This window comes from Ranitomeya imitator, chromosome 6 (assembly GCF_032444005.1).
Source record: "Ranitomeya imitator isolate aRanImi1 chromosome 6, aRanImi1.pri, whole genome shotgun sequence".
Lineage (NCBI taxonomy): Eukaryota > Metazoa > Chordata > Amphibia > Anura > Dendrobatidae > Ranitomeya > Ranitomeya imitator.
The window spans coordinates 316,610,870-316,626,726 of NC_091287.1; positions in this window are offsets into that span (position 1 = coordinate 316,610,870).

The window sequence follows — 15,857 nt, forward strand, 5'->3', positions numbered from 1 at the left end:
TAGACAGCAGAGAATAGGAAAAACATTTTTTCAATGAATGAAACCTTCCCTGGTGGTGTAAAATGGAAGGGTACATGCTAATTTTAATGTAGTATGGTAGAACAGATAGGTAATAAATCTATTGTTAGTGTATCTTTGCAGTGTGTATTATACACACACAGCTCTGCAACATGTGCACATATACATACACACAGTTCTGCTACATGTGCGTACAACTCTGGCAAAAATTAAGAGACCACCACATCAAAACCCTGTCATGGCCAGCCCATTCTTCAGACCTGAACCCCATTGAAAACCTCTGGAATGTAATCAAGAGGATGATGGATCGTGACAAGCCATCAAACAAAGAAGAACCGCTTACATTTTTGTGCCAGAATCAGTGTGAAAGACGGGTGGAAATCATGCCAAGATGCATGAAAGCTGTGATTAAAAATCATGGTTATTCCACAAAATATTGATTTCTGAACTCTTCCAGAGTTAAGACATTAGTATTGTTGTTTCTAAATGATTATGAACGTGTTTTCTCTGCATTATTTGAGGTCTGAAAGCACTGTTTGTTTTTTTAATTTGGACCATTTCTCCTTTTCAGAAAAAAACAACAAAATTTACTGCTTGGAAATTCGGAGATATGTTGTCAGTTTATAGACTAAAAGAACAATATACATTTTACTTAAAAAAATACCTAAAAAGAGAAAAATCAGACACACTGAACATTTTGCAGTGGTCTCTTAATTTTTACCAGAGCTGTATATAGACACACGGCTCTGTTACATATACACATAGACACACACAGCTGTGCTACAATTGCATATATGCACACAGCTCTGCTACATGCACATATAGACACAGCTCTGATACATGTGCACATATACATACACACAGCTCTGCTACATATGCATACTGTATATACATAGACAGCTTTAGCTCTGTTACATGCACATGTAGACACACAGCTCAGCTACGTATGCATGTATAAACACACAATTCTGCTACAGGCACTTCCACACAAACATATTATACATTACAAAAATAATAAATCAGGCTTCAAGGTGACCAGGTCTGCACTACCGCTCTCTCCTGTTTAGTTCCCACAGAACTGTCTTATTTCACAGTCCAACCGACTCGGACCCAGATATAGCTTTGCCAGGATTTGATCTCAGCACCATTCACCCCTCCCTGGTTTTCTTCAGGCTAACATTACTTTTACAGCGACCACCGATTCTCCAAAAGCTAACCTAGCCCAGTAATCACAGTAATTCAGCCTGTACTGCTTAAGTGGAGGCCCGCACTGTAGTATGAGTGGTACTCTATTAGCTCATCATCTGCATCTATAAGCTCTCCTTATTTTACTTAGTGAAGCAAAGTACTACCCTTTCAGAGACTCGACAAAAAATGCCAAATGTCTGTCCATTCCATACCTTAGAACAAAAGTCAAAATAAGCACAGAGTAATACCAAGGCCGAGGGAGGCAGGAGCCTCGCCCCCTAAATATATGTATAAATGCACAAAGGTACATCAATTAGTGTACTACTCCTAACATAGTATGAACAAAGAGCACCACAGAGTAGAGCAAACACCAGACGGTAAAATAAAAATAAAAAAATCATTTATTATGTCAGAAATACATACACATACTATTTTGCCAAAACATTTGGGAAAATAAGTACAAGGACGTGCTGGTATAGCGGGCTGACCAAATAGTGAAGATAGTAATAGCGCCAAAGATGAGTAAACAAAAAGACCTAAATATATTGAGTATATACAGCAATATCTCAGTAATAATAGGTACATGCAAGAGGGGGCTGCTAATCAGTATCATAGGGCACATCCCACATAACAGACCTCTCAAAGTAAATCACAAGTACCCAGGAAATGTTTATAACTCACCCATAATAGCTGGTATAAAATATAGGTCAGCCTGCTGAAACCTCTTGATGCGCATTTCGCGTATATGCTTCTTCTTGAAAAAGCATATACATGAAACGCGCATCAAGGGGTTTCAGCAGGCTGACCTATATTTTATACCAGCTATTATGGGTGAGTTATAAGCACAGATTTAAAATAAAAAAAACCTCATGAAATAGGCTTGGACAGAAATGATGGTACCCCTGAAAATAATGTGACAAAAGGGACATGTTAAACCCAGGTGTGTGTTGTGAATTCTGCTCTTGGGTTCCCTCCAGTGGTTGTTGGTGGGAATGCAGTTGTCTCTGACTCGCAGTCCTGGCCAGGTGTATCGGATAATTACAATTCTGACTGGGATATTTAGGTGTGCAGGATTCTTTAGCCCTTGCCAGTTGTCAATGTTTCTTTGGAAGTGTTGGATCTCTGCCTGGCCTCTCCTGCTTATCTGCCAGTTCAGCAAAGATAAGTGTCTGTTTCTTTTCCTGTGGCACACATGCAGTGTGCTTATTTTCAGTACTGTTCATTTGTTTTTCTTTTGTCCAGATTAGACTGTGTCTGTGTTTTCTCAGTCTGGTTGGTTTCACTGGAGTTGCAGATTTACGCTCCTACATCTTTTAGTAGATGTAGGAAGTTTTTTGTATATTCTGCTGTGGATTTTTTGAAGGGTTTTAATACTGACCGCACAGAACTCTGTCCTATTCTGTCCTATCTAGCTAGAGTGGCCTCCTGTGCTAAATCCTGTTTTTTCTGCCTGTGTGTGTTTTTTCCTCTCCGACTCACCGCCAATATTTGTGGGGGGCTGTCTATCCTTTGGGGATTTTCTCTGAGGCAAGATAGTATTCCGATTTCCATCTTTAGGGGTATTTAGTCCTCCGGCTGTGACGAGGTGTCTAGGTGTGTTAGGTACACTCCACGGCTACTTCTAGTTGCGGTGTTAAGTTCAGGGTTGCGGTCAGTATAGTGGCCACTTTCTCCAGTGAAAGTTCTCATGCAGCTCCAAGGTCACCAGATCATAACAGGTGTGTCCACTAACTAGCATCATGGGTGTCTACAACCTTGGAACCAGTGAGTGGGCCTGTATATAGGGCTACAGATACTCACTGTGCTGTTTGGAGACATGGTGTGTATCACACTCAACATGGACCAGAGGAAGCAAAAGAAAGAGTTGTCTCAGGAGATTAGTAAGAAAATTATAGACAAACATGTTAAAGATGAAAGTTATAAGACCGTCTCCAAGCAGCTTTATGTTCCTGTGACTACAGTTGCAAAAATTATTCAGAAATTTAAGATCCATGGGACTGTAGCCAACCTCCCTGGACATGGCCGCAGGAGGAAAATTGATGACAATTCAAAGAGACGGAAATGCAAATGGTAACAAAAGAGCCCAGAAAAACTTCTAAACAGATTAAAGGTGAACTTCAAGCTCAAGGAACAGCAGTGTCAGATTGCACCATTCTTCATTGTCTTAGCCAAAGTGGACTTCATGGGAGACGACCAAGGAGGACACCATTGTTGAAAAAAACATAAAAAAGCCAGACTGGAATTTGCCAAATTACATGTTGACAAGCCACAACACTTCTAAGAGAATGTCCTATGGACAGATGAGACAAAAATTGAACTTTTTGGCGAGGCACATCAGCTCTATGTTCACAGATGGAAAAATGAAGCATATCAAGAAAAGAACACTGAGACCTGGCCTAAATCCTGTTGAGCATCTTTGGAAAGAGCTGAAACAAGCTGTCTGGAAAAGGCAACTTTCAAACACGAGACAATTGGTCAGTTTGCTCTTGAGGAGTGGGCCAAAATACCTATTGACAGGTGCAGAAGTCTCATTGTCAGTTACAGGAATCGTTTGATTGCAGTGATTGCCTCAAAAGGTTATGCAACAAAATATTAAGTTAAGGGTACCATCATTTCTGTCCAGGCCTATTTCATGAGTTTTATTTTTTTTTTAATTCTGTGGAAGCATGGTTGAAAAGCAATGTCTGACTTTCATTTGTTCATTTTCATAGATTTCTAATTTATTATTACTTTTGTCAGATTCAAGTTTTTCTGTGACCACTGTGGGTTTTTCTGTCATTAAACGAGGGGCACCAACAATTTTGACCACATGTGTATAGTACATACAGTAATTTATTATTTTCCTGTGAACTTTTAATTTACAAGAAAAATAAATTAAAACTATGGTTATGCTTTAAGGTGCTTTTCATACAGTTGATAGGTAGTTGTGAAGTCACTAACCATGCCTGATGGTATCTGACAAACCTCTGAAACATTTCAGAAGGTTAAAATTGAAGGATAGCTATTTTTCTTATTTTTTTTATAGTCCACTTTTCCTATTGTCAACCAACGTTCTTTTGACTTACTATAATTACCTGAGGTAGTTCTAGCACCTTGTACTATTATACTAAAGCGATCCTTGCCAATGTGATGCTGTTTGTATTTATCAATTTCCCATAACCTGATAAGGAGTATAGAGAATGAAACTTGCTATATTTACCTGATATATTTGCTTGATATATTTTTTTCTGTTTTATGAATATTAAAAAAAAACATCAAAGGCTGATTTATATGTTACAATTCATATGAAAGGTACAACTTGTGAAGCAATAATGAAAAAATGAATAATGCTAAAATGGCGTGATATTAAAAAAAAAAGGTAATTAATTGCAGAACATCCATTTTCTAAAGCACCATTGCACAATAAAGCGGCTGTATGTGATCATGCAGCTACCGCAGCCGGAAACCCGTTGCTATACACAGCCGAGCCGAGTTTAGCACCGTCTGTGCTTTCGCTATCGCTGTATATACAGTGCTGAAAAAGCACAATGTATTTGGTAATAGGAAGTGCTTCCTCCTCCGTACACAACCGGCATGAGATCACCGGATGGAGAGGAGAGAATCGGCTCCACTATATGGCCAGCATTTCTGCTGTAACTAGGCTCATATACCAGCTCCAGTTACAGGGGAAATCAGACTAAAAAAGTAATTAAATGTTCAAGTGCTAAATAAAAAGCGTGTAAAAAAATTGTTGTTACTAACAGTATCCACATAGGCAAAAAAATATGTCCGATGTATAAAAATAGTTGTTAAAGGGAAACAAGCAAGAAAGAAGAAAGCTTAAAACTATTTAAGCTGCAAGTACAAAAACTCCCTCGAAAATGTGCCTGGTTAGGATAGGGCAAATGGCCCGGTCCTGAACTGGTTAACACTATAATAACTAGTAATTTTGACCAGAGGTGCCCAAGCTTTTTCATGCCACTGTATGTGTGCCATTTTGTGCTGTGGGATATACGAAAACATAACCAGAGGGAGATTGTTAGCTAACAGCACACTGTTAAACATTGATATGAATGATAAAGCAGTGAGCACTAAGCTCCCATGATTACTGTACTGATGGCAGCAGGTACTAACATCTTATCAGTTATATAAATGTCTATGCTGGAGATTTGAAACCCTATCTATCTGAAAAACAAAAATCTAGATATGTTAAATATATATGAAGATTATTGACACATAATTTTTGCCCTATAAGCATCACGATGGTTATAGACATCACTTTAAGGGTAGGTTCATATGAACGTATAAAACATCGTTCAGCGTTTCATCCAAAAAAATGGGATATTCCTTTTTTAACAGGAGCAGCTATTACCGTATATACTCGAGTATAAGCCCACCCGAGTATAAGCCGACCCCCTAATTTTGCCACAAAAAACTGGGAAAACTTAATGACTCAAGTATAAGCCTAGGGTGGAAAATGCAGCAGCTACCAGTAAATGTCAAAAGTAAAAATAGATACCAATAAAAGTGAAATTAATTGAGCCATCAGTAGGTTATGTGTTTTTGAATATCCATATTGAATCAGGAGCCCCATATAATGCTCCATAAAGTTTATGATGGGCCCCATAAGATGCTCCATATTAAAATATGCTCCATATAATCCTGCATAAAGGTTAATAATGGCCCCATAAGATGCTCCATAGACACATTTGCCCAATATAATGCTGCACAAATGCTGATTATGGCCCCATAAGATGCTCCATAAAGATATTTGCCCCATATAGCGCTGCACAAACCTTGATTATGGCCCTATAAGATGCCCCATACAGACACTTGCCCCATATAATGCTCCACAAACGTTATGACCCCATATAGTGCTGCACAAACGTTATGGTCCCATAGATGCTCCATGCAAACATTTGCCCCATATAGTGCTGCACAAATGTTATGGCCCCATATAGTGCTGCACAAACGTTATGGCCACATATAGTGCTGCACAAACTATGGCCCCATATAGTGCTGCACAAACGTTATGGCCCCATAAAATGCTCCATACAGACACTTGCCCCATTTGTTGCTGCGATAAAAATAAATCACATACCTCTCCGTCGCTCAGGCCCCCGGCACTTTCAATAGTCACCTGCTCCTTGTTCTGGCACCACTCCATTTTTAGCATCTTCGGCACTGACGTTCAGGCAGAGGGCGCGCACTAACCACGTCACCGCGCCCTCTGACCTGAGCGTCACTGCTGAAGACAGAGCGGCGCCCGGAACGGGGAGCAGGTGAATATCGCGCAATGCAGCGCTCCCCCTCCCCGTTATACTCACCTGCTCCTGGCGCTGTGCAGTCCCTGCTTCTCCGACGCCGCAGCTTCATCCTGTACTGAGCGGTCACCGTTACCGCTCATTACAGTAATGAATATGTGGCTCCACCTCTATGGGAGGTGGAGCCGCATATTCATTACTGTAATGAGCGGTACCATGTGACCGCTCAGTACAGGAAGAAGCTGCCGGCGCCGGGGAAGCCAGGGACCTGCTGGGACCGCGCTAGGAATAGGTGAGTATAATTAGACGGCCCCCGCTCCCCCTCCCCTGATGACCCCTGGGTATAACTTGAGAATAAGCCGAGAGGGGGACTTTCAGCCCAAAAAAGTGGGCTGAAAATCTCGGCTTATACTCGAATATATATGGTAATCATTTCCAGTTCCCTATGCTTCAGACTGGCATACTGTGCCATACTCCATATGGCTCCATATGACATCTGATTTCTTCTGTGCACGCGTAGACTTGAATGGATGAGTCTTACCCGATTTACGGAAGAAAGTAGTACATGCTGCGATTTTCATCACACGTGGAAAAAATCACTCACTGCACTGCCCCATTGAATAACATTGTCCGAGTGCAGTCTGTTTTTTTCACAGATAGCACTCGGAACGAAAGTACGGTCATGTGAACGATCCCTAAAGGTGTAAGGATCGCTTCTTTACCACCACTCATGAGCGGGCATTTAAGGTCAGTGAAACACCTTACCTTTCTTAGACTTTTTGATAACAAAATGAATGGATTGGTAAATGATGAACACATTTGAAGCATATTGATCAGTATAAGCACTTCTAATTCAGCAGCCTTTTTGTGACCTGATTTTTGACCCAGTCAGTGCTTTGAGGTGTAAAAATTAGATACTTCTTTAAGGATCCCTGTAAATATACTGCAGAGAACTTATTCTTTTTCTGATCAGTTACATTTCTGGTTAGTGGCCGCCTGAAATCCGTCCTCGTTACAGAAGAGAGAATGGCCTAGCAATATTTTGTCTTATTGCAGACACAGGTTTTGAGAATCATTTTATTTTTCTTAGTTTTAATTGTAATATGAGACAATAAATAGAAATATAAAGGGCACGATTGAGGGAACAATTGCTGGGATATTTTCTTTTGTGTGCACTTTCTGTATTTCTTTAAATGTCACTTGAAGGAAATCTGACAGCAAGATTTATCCCTATTTAGAGATCCCTTTATTATCACTAAGCGCTGCTTTAGTATCTATATATATAATTGTCTAAGAGGTACTTCCGTCTGTCTGTCTATAACTTCCATCACGGAAATCCCGCGTCACTGATTGGTCTCGCCAGCTGCCTGTCCTGGCTCCCGCGACCAATCAGCGATGGCCACAGCCTGGCCGAGAATTAGTCCTTCCCTACTCCCGTCCAGTCAGTGCCAGGCGCCCGCTCCATACTCCCCACCAGTCAGCGCTCACACAGGGTTAATGACAACGTTAACAGGCCGCGGGTAACGCACTCCGTTTACGCTGCTATTAACCCTGTGTGACCAACTTTTTACTATTGATGCTGCCTATGCTCAATACTCGTGTATTAAATGTAGTTTTTAGCTACACTATAGGAATTTTAATACATGGATACTTTAAACCAGTACTTAGAGGCTAATAAAATGCTCCTAAGGCCGGGGTCACACTTGCGAGTACAATTTGAGAACACCTGGCACTCGGGACCGGAGTGTGCGGCTGCATGTATTTCTATGCAGCTGAATGCTGTAGCAAGATTTGAAGGAAGCTGTAGAGCTTAGAGAGTTTTTACATAATATTTAAAGTTATAGACTATTGTATGAACTTCATCTGGTGCTACTTTAGAAGAATTTTTACATAAGGCCAGGTTCACACTGCGTTGCAGGTGTTTGTTAGATGGACTACGTTACACCGCGGCATAACGCAGTGTAACACAGTCCGTTAATGCCGCCATGCATTCTTATGTCGGACACATCGCTAGCGCACGCCCACAATGGGCGTGTGCTAGCGATGTGCCGTCATTGAGTGACAGACCCCGGGACGCGGGCTGCAGCGTTTCTGGGTCCATCACTGCTAGCGCAGATAGAGCATCTGCTAGCTCTATCTGCGCTAGCGCGCTGACATACCGGCACCTGCATTAACAGCAGCCCGTTAACGCATGTGTTGAACGGGCTGCTGTTAACACAATATGAACTTAGCCTAAGACACCATGTTCAGCTTATTTTGATACATTACCATGATAGGCTGTGGTACTAAAAGTCACTTTTAGCTCATTTTGCATAATTCAATAGTACTGAAAAATATAAGAAATTTTGTAATGTATCTTCTGAGAGAAATCTGTTTTCTTCTCCACTTATGAACACTTATTCGTTTCTCCCTGCCTCCTGAACTAATCATTCACTCTGTAAAAAATCTGCTCAAATCCATCTTGCTTATACAGGCTGACTTCTAGCTCCCTGTGGTGTCATGTGTCATTATCCATGATACTTTATGGAGGAGGATGGAAGAGAGAGGAGCATGGTTAGGAAACAGGCAGAGAGAGACACAGAAAGATAGTGCTGAGCTTTCTGACAAGTCTTTTACCTTACCCCAAAGCTTGATTCACATCCAGACAATTCTAGACTGTTGTATAATTTCCTCTATGCTGTTGTTGCTTGTCTCTGTTTGCTAAATATGGAAAGAAGAACAGAAATCCCTCTCTGCTGTCTATGGAAAAAATCACAGCAGATAGTCTTTTTCCCACGCGCTGAGCTTTCTAACAAGTCTTTTACCTTACCCCAAAGCTTGATTCACATCAGACAATTCTAGACTTGTATAATTTCATCTATGCTGTTGTTGCTCGTCTCTGTTTGCTTAATAGAGGAACAATAGCAGAAATCCCTCTTTGTGTGCTGTTTATGGAAGAAATCACAGCAGATAGTCTTTTTCCCACCAGCTGAGAGGTGAATGCATATTAGAGATAGAGCCTGCAGAGCTGAAAATTGGTAAACATGCAAGATGTATTGGCCAGAAATTGTGTTATTCCTTATGTAACCATATAGGGCAGCATATTTTGGAAAATTACTAGAAAGTATAGATACTCTTTCAGTTGGAGATGGGGGAAACCAGATACCTCGATGTCTGCTATCTGCATGGCACACTTGAATTTGCTTCAAAGCTGCATCAAGCAGCAGGAATCAGTGTAGTCAAATGATTTGGTTTGCTTGCATGTATTCAGCTATCCTTATCATAAGCAAGCTGTTACTTGATTCTCTATGATCTTGCGAACATTATAAAAGGACATACCGTAGATCGAAAGGGATTGTCCATAGACAGGAGTTTGTTTTTGCAAATATTTTCTGTGAATTTCTTGAATGTGTTGTGTGAATAAGAATGCAGAGGTTCCGGTATTGTACAAACCATATTCCTCATGGTGTCCAGTGAGTTGTTATGACTAAATGAGGATATTCTCAGTGGCGCTTGCTGCTGTGTAGTGTTAATATGACTTCCTAACTGATGACTGTGGCTTGTTTGTGTCGTAGTGATGGTCATATGAACAATAATTGAGTAACACTGTCACCTTTTTATTTATCCTAGTAATATTGAATGTTCAACTTGATAGCTTTTGTCTTTCTATAAGGGAGTTGTTTGCGTCTTTGTGTACACGTATACTTCTCTATATTCTTTGTGCCATTTCTGGAGAGTTCATCCACTTAGTAAGTCAGAAAGCGGAGCTTCTTACTCTGGCAGACTCATGGACAGGATTTTTTGACTATCCGACAAGTAGTATTGCATTATCGTCTTAGAATCCATTGACAAGGGATAACTGGGAAGTGAAATGGCTAAAAGTAGCACAAGCTATATACGTCCCCTACCTGTGTAAATGGCTATTGTATGATATGCCACTGACAATCTAGAGGGGGTTGACTACTTTTTAGTGATGTTTGCTTTAAATGTTATTTTAACTCTTTTACTTTTGTAGCTAGTAGTGCTACTTTTTTGTAGGTATCATTTACTATGGCACTTATACCCAATATGTAACCGTTATGGCTGCATGTATTTAAAAAACAACTTTTTCACTGCATTACTAGTCAATATTAATCTGTGTCACAAGAAAACTGATTTAAAGAAAAGCGATTAAATCGATACAGGTGCCAAACCTCCATTGCTAATAAAAATGTTGTCATGGAGTCTATATATTAAAGGGAACTTGTCACGTTGCACAGCAGTGTCCCAGCAACATCATGGGATAGGGAAGAAGAAGCTGAGCAGAATGATACATATATAGGTTTATTGGAAAAGATTCAGTATAACTTGTCTCTCTGGTGTTTATATGCACATAAGTCCAGTGGGCGGATCTACTCTATGATTGACAGCTATCTCCGCATGTAGTCATAGAGGGAAGACTGGCAGTCACTGACTAGGACCGCCCACTGGACCAGGGATTTCAGCAAGTTTTACTGAAACTTATCCCACAAAAATACATATCAATATGGGCATCTCTTCTTGACCTATAGCTTCCTGCCTGCAGATCAGGTACCATTTTTAACATGGCAGGTTCCCTTTGAAATTTCTCCATTGGAATATTCTCATTTCGTAGATGGAATACAATATTAATAAAAGTAAAATGGCTTATGATGTTTCCTTTTTGTGGGAAAGGCATCATAGGAATGTAAATATTACCAGAAGCTTCAACTAGTAGATCCTCACGCATATACAGACTTGTTGAGTTTAGCAAGATAGCAAATCTGAATTTGTAAATTAGACAACTCATGGTAATATGACAATGTAATTGTTCTATAAGACCTGAAGAAAATATTGTGAGAATTATCATATTTGCAACGCTTTGAATGGAAAACGATTATGTGACAAATTAAAATCTCTTCCTGATTCATTACTTTAAAGGACTCTGTAACTAGGTTTTTGATACCCCATCTGAGAGCAGCATAATGTAGGGACAGAGGCTCTGATTCCAGTGTTGTATCACTTAGATAACTGGGTGTGATACACTGTTTTCTGCAGATTTACTAGTTCTCTGAATGCTGAGCTTAGTATACCCCCACCCACATCACTGATTGGCTTCTATCAGTGGTGGGAGCGTGACTATACCATGTAGTTGACTAGGAGGAATGTGACGCCTAGTCCTGGAGTCATAATCTGCTGATAAAACGATAATTGTATTGAAACAGCACACAGCCAAGTAAGTGACATATCACTGGAACCTAGGTCCCTACCTCTACATCATGCTGCTCTCAGACTACATAGCAAAAACGTGCTGACAGATTCCCTTTAAAGCCCATGTCTGCTATTGCATCTGATTTTCTTATTTATCCTAATGTAGTTGAAAAAAAGCAAAGCAATTTTGCTAATGTCCTTCCATCATGTGTCTGCAGTTCTAAAGCAGATTTATGTATCACCATGGTAACAGAATACAAATGGAAGCTGTGGAGCGTTAAACACAAAACGATAGCTAATGTTTAATTGTGTTTGCCTTTTTTTTCATTGAAACAACAAAAAGTAACCTTTTTTACAACGGCGGACATAGTCTTCAAAGAAACTCTAAAACTTTCCATTTCTGATAGTTGTTTTGAGTTGTCCCTCGTGGTGATGACAAATGTTGCTGTTACATATATCGCTAGTTCTATTTTGAATAAATAAGTTCACTTTGACTAATATTGCATGCAGTCTGCAGAATTTGATCGCTATAATCACTGTAAATAATCTAAATTATTGAGAACTAAATATACATTTGTAAATATTGTACATTATTAATTTTTAATTTTATAAGATTTTTTATTTTTCGCATTAGTGTACAAAAATCATGACCGAAATGGAAATAAATAAAATGTTTTGTTTCAAGTATTAACTTGTGAATTGTGTAAGTTCTGTTCCTCCTAATAAGATATGTATTTACCGTTATTCTGGTAACAAAACATTCACTTGCCTGTTGGCAAATTAAGGGTGGGTAACAAAGCTAACCTCATTCACCTTTGTATCCGGCAAATATTTAACTCTTCCTTTACAGACTTGCTGTAGTCTCAAGAAACAGTGCTCATAGTAATTATACGCAGTGTAAGGCCTCATTCAGACGTGCGTGTTCCACGTACATATTCTGTCCATGTTTTTCATCAATATAATACGTTTATTGGGCTGTCTACATGTCCATATTTTTCCACGGACCATGTGTCTGTGCAAGGCTCAAAGAGCCTTTTTTTGCCTGGTATCATGGATAATATGGGCCAATACAAGTCCATGAAAAAAAACGTACAGCACACGAATGACATGCGTATGTCATCCATGTTCTGTCCGTATTCAATATTGCAAAGGATAGGAGAAGCTTTCTAATTGATTTCTTAATTTATCCATCTGTGAAAAACACTGATGGTAAAAACATGCACTGATCCAAAACACTGATGACACCTGTACCATTTTTTCACGTACGGGTTTAAACAAAGACATATATATTTCATTACTCTACTTAACATTACTCTGTCAGACAAAATGTGGAAAAATTATAGCTCTCAAAATGGTGATGGAAAAACTAGTTTTCGCAGTAAAAAGCGGTTTTTAGTGTGCGACAGCAGCCAAACATAAAAACCCGATATAAATCTGGTATCGCTGTAATCGCACCGACCCGAAGAGTGAAGTCGCCTAATCACTTATACCACACGAGGAACGGCGTAAAAAATAAATCAAACCAATTCTTTACCTGCTGTGGATTTTTTTATTCTACCTCCCAAAGATCGCAGTAAGGCGCACATTTATCCTGCGCTCAGCTCTGAGCGCTTACACCTGGGTTTAATAATAATCTTTATTTTTATATAGCGCTAACATTCCGCAGCGCTTTTCAGTTTGCACACATTATCATCGCTGTCCCCGATGGGGCTCTCAATCTAAATTCCCTATCAGTATGTCTTTGGAATGTGGGAGGAAACCGGAGTACCCAGAGGAAACCCACGCAAACACGGAGAGAACACACAAACTCTTTGCAGATGTTGTCCAGGGTAAATCTCTGAAATACACACATGGAGGCACTGTGGACGCCATTGGACCGGTGATCTGGCTGTGTCCGTCTTTGTAGGATTTCATAAAAGTGCCGTCAGCCACAGTTTTTGGACTTTTGAAAAGAAGGACAACGCTGAACAGATGTCAGTCAGAGTCTAGAGCAACTCTGCTGCCTCATTATAGTGAATTGATCCCTCGGGGGTTTCATCTGAATCATGTCACTCTGAGATTTAGATGGAAACGTCAAAGTAAGTGCTCAGCGTAGAGCGCCGGATAAATGTGATCCCAAATGTTATGTAAAATGTTATTGTGAGATATGGGTAAATGATATCTACTTGATATAATTTTTCTATCTGATGGACTTCTCTATAAGATACAGTTTGGCCCAAAATACTTGCTCCAAACTCAGCCCCCCACCCTTGCATTCCCCCAGGACCAATGTTTTTCTTTAATTCTAGCAAGAAGTCCTTTGAAGCTCTCTCCAGTGGTACAGAAAGGCCTATACCCTGTGCCCCCAGCAATTATCACAGGGGTATGAATTTGTGTGCAGGACCAGCCAAACTGGGTTCCTTTGTCTGACTGAAGCCACATGCATCTTCGTGGCACCACAGATCCCAGCAAGGCTCTGAGATTTTGAATCTGGAAAATGACCTATAATAACAGAATGCAATATCGTTGAGCACATTAATTGGCATTGGCATTCCTTTCCCCACATGCCCATACCATGCAGCCACCTCCAGAACCTTGCGTTATGAAGTTGTAAAGCATAGCTGCCATGAATTAAATATGGTAGCCATATTTGGTCTCCCTGCACAGATAATATCTAGCGGAATCCAGTGGCGCCACTGCCGTCTTATTTGGACCTTCGGGTGAAAAGTTATGGGCCATCCACGGTTCTGCCTTGAAAATCACACTCTCAGATATGGGAGGAGGGAGATGGCCCAGCCCATGAGTGGGTGCAACATATTGGAGGAAGCAGCCTAGAGGATAATAGGCAGCTCCTCATTTTGGACTCAGTTCTTCTACTGGCAAGAGGCAGCACATTACCTGACGCGGCCAGGGAATCACGTAACTAAGATATGGACCTGTGATCCAGCAGCGCCTCCCTGTGGTCTCATGCTACATAACACGGTAATTGTAACCTATCTGTACCCTACCCTTGCACTACACTCTTGACTATACCTGTTTATTTTTATATATATATATATATATATATATATATATATATACCTGTATTTTCTAGTGCACCTTTTAGGCGATTAAATATAAAATTAATCTTGGGCTGCTCTTTTATCTCGATTCACAAATCCCCACGTCCGCACACTTGGTTGGTTATATTATACGCTACCCTAGGGTTGATTTCTGACCTGATATAGGTCTGATGTTGGACGTGGCTTATATCGAATTAGGAACTGGTGGCAGTATACCGTACTGTGTTAGTGAGGGGCCCTGACAGTGATGGCTGAGAGGTTTATATATATACTAGCTATTGAACCCGTTCTACGCCCGGGTGGCGAGCATTTATATTGGTATATGGTCTCCATCCTGGTATGTGCTGCTCCATCCTGCGTCCCCATCCTGTCATGTGCTGCTCCATCCTGCGTCCCCATCCTGTCATGTGCTGCTCCATCCTCCGCCCCCATTCTGTCATGTGCTGCTCCATCCTGCATCCCCATCCTGTCATGTGCTGCTCCCATCCTGCGCCCCCATTCTGTCATGTGCTGCTCCCATCCTGCGCCTCCATTCTGTCATTTGCTGCTCCCATCCTGTCATGTGCTGCTCCCATCCTGCGCCCCTGTTCTGTCATGTGCTACTCCCATCCTGCGCCTCCGTTCTGTCATGTGCTGCTCCCATCCTGCGCCCCCGTTCTGTCATGTGCTGCTCCCATCCTGCGCCTCCATTCTGTCATTTGCTGCTCCCATCCTGTCATGTGCTGCTCCCATCCTGCGCCCCCGTTCTGTCATGTGCTGCTCCCATCCTGCACCCCCGTTCTGTCATGTGCTGCTCCCATCCTGCACGCCCGTTCTGTCATTTGCTGCTCCCATCCTGTCATGTGCTGCTCCCATCCTGCGCCCCCATTCTGTCATATGCTGCTGCCATCCTGCACCCCCGTTCTGTCATGTGCTGCTCCCATCCTGCGCCCCCGTTCTGTCATGTGCTGCTCCCATCCTGCGCCCCCGTTCTGTCATTTGCTGCTCCCATCCTGTCATGTGCTGCTCCCATCCTGTGCCCCCGTTCTGTCATGTGCTGCTGCCATCCTGCACCCCCGTTCTGTCATGTGCTGCTCCCATCCTGCGCCCCCGTTCTGTCATGTGCTGCTCCCATCCTGCGGCACCGTTCTTTAATTTGCTGCTCCCATCCATATGCCCCATACGCTGCTCCATAAGATGC